Source organism: Orcinus orca, chromosome 5 (genome assembly GCF_937001465.1).
Source record: "Orcinus orca chromosome 5, mOrcOrc1.1, whole genome shotgun sequence".
NCBI classification, from domain to species: domain Eukaryota; kingdom Metazoa; phylum Chordata; class Mammalia; order Artiodactyla; family Delphinidae; genus Orcinus; species Orcinus orca.
The window spans coordinates 5,735,170-5,741,169 of record NC_064563.1 but is presented as its reverse complement, the minus strand read 5'-3'; the positions used below and the strand labels follow the sequence as shown (position 1 = coordinate 5,741,169).

General features: G+C 46.7%; 1 protein-coding gene across 11 annotated transcripts in view; it reads left to right on the top strand.

Moving 5' to 3' along the window:
* Positions 1-2,486: 2,486 nt before the first annotated feature.
* Positions 2,487-6,000, top strand: part of UBE2E2 (ubiquitin conjugating enzyme E2 E2) — a 369,862-nt gene continuing 366,348 nt past the window's right edge. For 2 of the 11 annotated variants that reach the window (XM_033431977.2, XM_049710134.1), the window contains exon 1: positions 2,506-2,741. The gene's annotated coding sequence lies outside the window, so the exon portion shown is untranslated. The other 9 variants (XM_049710133.1, XM_033431978.2, XM_049710131.1 and 6 more) reach the window with 8 other exon arrangements.

Genomic DNA, 6,000 nt, shown 5'->3' with positions numbered 1-6,000 from the left:
AACTAGTATTTATTGAATATATATATAGCAATGAACCCCAGCCAACGAAGTCCTTCTTTCCAAAGTACTTATATGTAGAGGGGAGAGGGACAGAGGAGCAGAGGAGAAGGGGAGGACTAAAATAAATAAGTAAAAAGTATGTTATTTCCGATTTCTTATGATGCTCATGAAGAAAAATAAAGCAGAGAAGGGAGATAGGAGGCGCTGGGGGAGGGAAGCATGTTACAGAGATAGGAAACTGTTGGTTGAGAAATGTTTGGTGCGTTCCACACTAGCAAGGAGACCAGTGCAGCTGGAGGGAGAAAAGAGGGGGAAGTCATACAACGTGAGGTCAGAGGGGTCCTGCCTGGGGTGGCAGTCAAATCCTGTAGTGGCATGTAGCCTTTGTAAGGTCTCTGGCTGTGGTTGTAGGATAAGAAGCCACCTGAGGTTTTGAAAAGAGGAGAGACCTATTCTAACCTATGTTGTAAAGGATCACATATTCAACCTATGTTGTGTGTAGGATGGGGGCTGGGGTGTGTGGGGAAGTGGATAGGGGAATTAGAAAGATCAGGTAAGAGGCTGTTGCTGAGAGATGATGGTGGCTTGGACCAGGGAATTAGCTGTGGGGAGGGAGATGGGAAGAAATGGATACTTTCAGGATATATTTTCGAAAGCAGAGTTAACAGAATTTGCTGAGGAATTGGATGTAGTGTGTAAAACAACGAGTCAATGATAGAAAAGCTCTGAGAGGAGATGTCATATCCCAACCACCTAGACAGTGCCTGGTACTCGACAAATATTCCTTGAATCAGTGAAAAGCATAACTGTGATTTGTATTATGATGCCCTTCTTAAACTCAGTGAATAGTATATAGCAGTTAAAACACCTACAGATAAATGAAGTCCTGTAGCAACTACAGTTTCAGCATTTGAGCAGTGAAGCCTTTTCCAGTCCTTTCATAAAGTTAGAAGTTGCCATTTCTGCATCCCTGGCCCCCAGCTGCCAATGACCAGGACTGAAAAAGTCAACCTGGATAACTTTCTGTAACAGAAGAGTACTTTATTACAAAATAGTCATTGTGAACAAACAGAAACCAACAGGATATACACCTAAGAGTATACAAAAGAGTAGTTTATTTGGAGAAAAGCACAGAGACCTAGGAAATGGGGATTCTGTCATCTATCCTCACCAGACAGTTGCAAAACATACTGAAACACAGTCAATACAATGAGAATATTAATACACACGGATTTCATGAGGTAAAATAAGTTATGTAGACATTTAAGGCAGTCTATGAAATACTTTAATTTGGTCATATTCTAAGTATTAAAAAAATACGATGCATTTTATGTCATCTTTACCTACTAATATATTGCACCATGTGTGAGAGAGAGGTGGCTGTATAATCAACGATAAGCCCAGGATATGGTAATTTCTAATCCTCCAGTACATATTTTAGAGCTTAAGGGTAACAGGCCTGTTGATGTCCTTGACTGATATACAGAACAAACCCACGTTTTGCTCAGTGGTGATTCATGGAGCCTAGAAGCAATTTTCAGGGATGTTATAAAGGTAATAGTCAATTCTTGAAGAAGGCATTTGATAAAAGACGTTCAGTTCTAGACATATGCACAGATCTCGACTTTCTCCTGTCCTCTGGGGTCTCATGGCTGCTTGAGTTGCAGAGGTGGGGGAAATTTTGTGGAAGCCGAGTTAGCATAGCAGACATAGGTTTTTCTTTTTTTAATGGTTATCTGGGGTGATGATGATAGGGGGACCTAATGTTTCCTCGGGTCGCCCACAGCACTGCTCCTGTTCTCATAACCCTTCAAGTGGACCTTAGGGCAGCATCCCACTCGCTCTGGGAGTGCTCCACCCCCCCACCCCCACCCCCGCGTGCCGCACTCTCTCCCCAGTATACCGGGGATGAATGGTTGGAAGCTCTTGGCTCCCACATTCTGGGCCCTGAAGGCAGAAGGACCCTCGTGCTGCAATGTCGGGTTTAGAGGCTGGCTTAGCCTAGGCGAACTTTCCAGGCCATAGCGAAGTTTTCCATCCTGGGTGCACGTGGACACCACGCGTCCGAGTTGCGGTTAGTGTGTCAACAGGGTCAGTTCAGTAGCCACTTCGAGAAAGCTTCGAGGCCAGTGTGAAGCCAGGGCCGCGGTGGCCGGGGGTAACACGCCGCCCCTGCTTCGCCTTAGGGCAACCCCCCCCCCACCCCTGGCCAGTGTTTGCCTTTAACGCGCGTGCCCGTCAAGGTCCCCGCGTCCCCTCCCTCCGGCCCGCCCGGCAGCCTCTGTTTCCCCCCACCCACCCCGCTCCCGGTCCCGGCCGCTCCTTCTCCATGGGACGCCCCTCGCCCACTCCCGCCGCTGCCCGCTCCCGGGACCCGGCTGTCACTTCACTTTTCCGCGCCGCCTTCCAGCCTTCTCGCCCGGCCGCGGGGCCCCGCCGTGCGCGCGCCCGCCGCCGCCCCCTCGCGGCCGCGCGCCCGCGGAGGAGGGGCGGAGCGGGGAGGGGGCAGGGAGGCGCGCGGCGCGGCGGGCCGACGTGGGACTCGCGCTCTCGCGGTCTCTCCCGGGCGGGCACGCGGGCACGCGCAGTCGCGGGCGCGCGCGCGGACGGCCGGGCGGCGGCGGCTCACGGAGGCGGTGGCTCCACTTTTCAGGACTCAGGGGCGGCCACAGCGACAGCCGCGGGCAGCAGCCTCGGGAGCCGGAGCTGGAACGGCCGGGGTGGCGGCGGCGGCGCCGGGGGTGAGTCCGGGCGGGCGCGGGCGCGGCGGAGACAGGCGTGGCCGGGCGGTCCGGTGCGCGGTGCGCGGGTCCGGGTTCGGTGACCGGACGGTCCGAGGGGACATCCCGTCACCGGGGCCTCCTCCGCGCCCCTTTCCCCCGCGCCTCCGCTGACTCCCCTCCCCGGGCTGGGGCTCGAGCTCGCGACCTGCGCGGACGCCCCTCCCTCAGGTACCCGTTGGGCCCCCGCCCCGACCCCCCGCTCCCCTCGGCGCCGCTCGCGACCCGGTTCCCTCCCCGCGCCCCGCGTGCCCCCGTCCCCGTGCCCCCTCCCGCGAGCCTCCTGCCCCGGTTTCTCGCCCTTTCCACCCCTCCCCCTCCTCCCCATCCACCCCTCCTCCTGCCTCTTCCCTCCCTGCCCATCCTCTACCCCCTTCCGTTCTCGGTTCCCCATCCCTCTCCAGCCGCATCCTGGAACTAAGTCTTTGCAAAAGTACAGGATAAATGTCACGGTGGAAAGTGCCCGGCTCGGTCTTCTGCTATTTTCACTAATTGCATAATTGCAGCACATGGTGTCTCTCCGGGCGAGTGCAGGGTCTGGCCCCCCCGGGGCCCGCCTGGAGACCCGGTGGGGTGTGTTTGTGTTTGCCCTGGTGTGGAGTGTGTGTTGTCCTGGTCTTTTGTGAAGCCCAGCGCTTGTCACAGTTTGGAGCCCAAGCCCATTTTTCTCCAACCTCTTCTCTGCAGCTCCCACTGGCCTGGTTCGAAACTGGATTCTCCCCCCGCCCTCCCCTTCTTCTCCCCCCTCCCTCTCTCTTCTCTCTTAGTGTTTTGATCCTTTTGCCCTTTACCATTTCTAATGAAGATAAAGCGTAGCTTCTTGTGTTTTTTTTCCCACGACCGACCAGAAATGTCCAATCCATCTTCCCTTAAGGAAATTAAGGCCGCTTTAGAAAGACCTCATCCTGTGCTCGGTGGCTGTTAGACCTATTTGCATGTCTTCAAGATTCATCGTTTTGCCTTGTGTATTCTTGAGCGTCTACTCAAATATTTCTATTTAAGAGTACAAAAGGAAATGCTAGGGTTTACCTTAAGAGTATCTCGCCTTTCAGAAAGATATTAAGTTCTTCTTAGTTTTTTTTTGTTGTTGTTGTTGCTTTAAAATCCCTGATTCCTAAAAATGTATGTTTCTGAATAGGTGGTAATTCAGTCTGGACCTTGGGAATCTAACTGTTTGTGTTTACTCAGTTTGGATGCTCCTTGGCTGTTTAGAGTTTTGTATGTGGGCTGATGCCAATGACGGAGGGTTTTCATATAATGTCATAGCCCATTATAGAAAGGTGGTCCCCTCCAGGACATAGCACCTTTTCCTCAAAACTTGGGTGTTCCACGATTATTTCGTGCATAAATATCTCTGCAGGTAAGTGCAAAGCTGGCTATTGCTCGATATTCTGCATATAATATAAATTATTTTACATTTTAGAGAAGTTTGGAAACGTGAGTGGGAAGACAAATAGCAAGAAATCAGATGACAGAATTACGCGTTTTCCTGTTGTAAAAGCTCAAAGGAACGTTTGCTTTTGCAGTTTTATACGATGAGGTACACTTATAAGGCTTATCTGGACAGTAATCCGGATTTATGGAGTGACTATGGTTGTTTTTACGTTATCAGTAATATTTATAACCAAATCATTTCATTTTTATGGAACATGTGAGTTTCATTTTGGATGTTGCTAATTTCCAAGACTGTAATTTACAATATGGAGTACATTGCTAATACAGGTTTAGGTAATTTGTGTGTTGAAGAAAGAAGGATATCTAAACTCTTAATATAACCCGCATTTGAGGAAAGTTCTACTTTACTATTTTATGTTTAGAAGCCAAGTTTTACTTTGAGTACAAGGCAAAAATTTAAGTATCTTAATATCTTTGAAACTATCATGGAAGAGTAGCTCTATGTTTATAACGGCGGGATTCAAGTTCATCTTCACTCTGGATAATTGGATCAAATTAGCTATTTAGGAATTAATGTTAATAGATGATTTTAAAGCGCTGATTTAGAAGATAACATTTAGAGAGTTTTAATTCAGGAAGTTTCATTCATTTGTACTTTAGAGAGACAAAACACCAGTCTTGTAACTAATTAAAATGCTTATAGACAGTTTTTTCTTCATAAAGATTAGTTGTCACTTAGTTTTTCCCCATACTTTTTGCGTAAGCAGGCATTCAAAAACCAACAGCCACAGAATTTCCCCTTACTCTTGATATTTGAAAAAGATATGAAAACGTTGTTTCTACAAGTTTCTATAGTGGTTATTCGTGGCCTTGAGCAAATTTATCATCTGTAGGTTAAGATTTGGACAAAATAAGGTATCTTAGGTCCAAAGTGGAAATAATCTTTTTTCCTTATTGTGAAACTGTAGAAATTATACATCTATTTGGGTATTTTAATAGTTCTCTAGTGAGACTAATTTTAGTCTTCTGATATTCTGGAGCAGTTTCTGAAATTTGGGTTTCAGATTATGGCCCAGATTATATCATTGAGTAGTCTTTTAAGTAATTATATATACTTGTAGCATTATTAGATATTATGTAGTTACACATAAATAAAATTATTAAGATGAACATGTAGCTTTATAACTAATGTAATATACAACTGAATTTCTAGGCATAGTTTATTAAACTGAAGCTGGAGTTTCAGTAAAAAAGAATTTTACTTAGGTTTCCATATGTTTGTCATATAATGGATTGCTTCTGGTTTAAGACGTATAAAATAATTTCTCACTCATTTCACATATCTCAAAATATTGCCAGCAGCATTTTGCTGTGTCTGAGGGCCTTTCTCTGAGAATTCTTCTCTTTCTTACTCGCATGCACATCTGCTCTATCTAACATGCTCTTATATACATACTTATAAGGTTTTCAACTTCTGATATATTTTTTTTACTGAAAGAAGTAAGCTGAAAAAAGAAATCAGTGTTAAATCCAAGGGTGAGAATTTAAGTGAAATAGCAATGAAAGGAAAAAAAAGCAAGAAATACGTTAGGACGGTTAGAGCTAGATGTGAAACATACTGATATAAAATTTCAGGATTCTATTAAGTGACTTTAGTGCTCATAAAAGATGTCACGGCAGTGGAGACTCATGCTCTCCATTTACAGGGTAGAGAGAAAAGCAGTCAGGGTTCCCTGTGTGTTTCAGGATTCTATTAAGTGACTTTAGTGCTCATAAAAGATGTCACGGCTGTGGAGACTCATGCTCTCCATTTACAGGGTAGAGA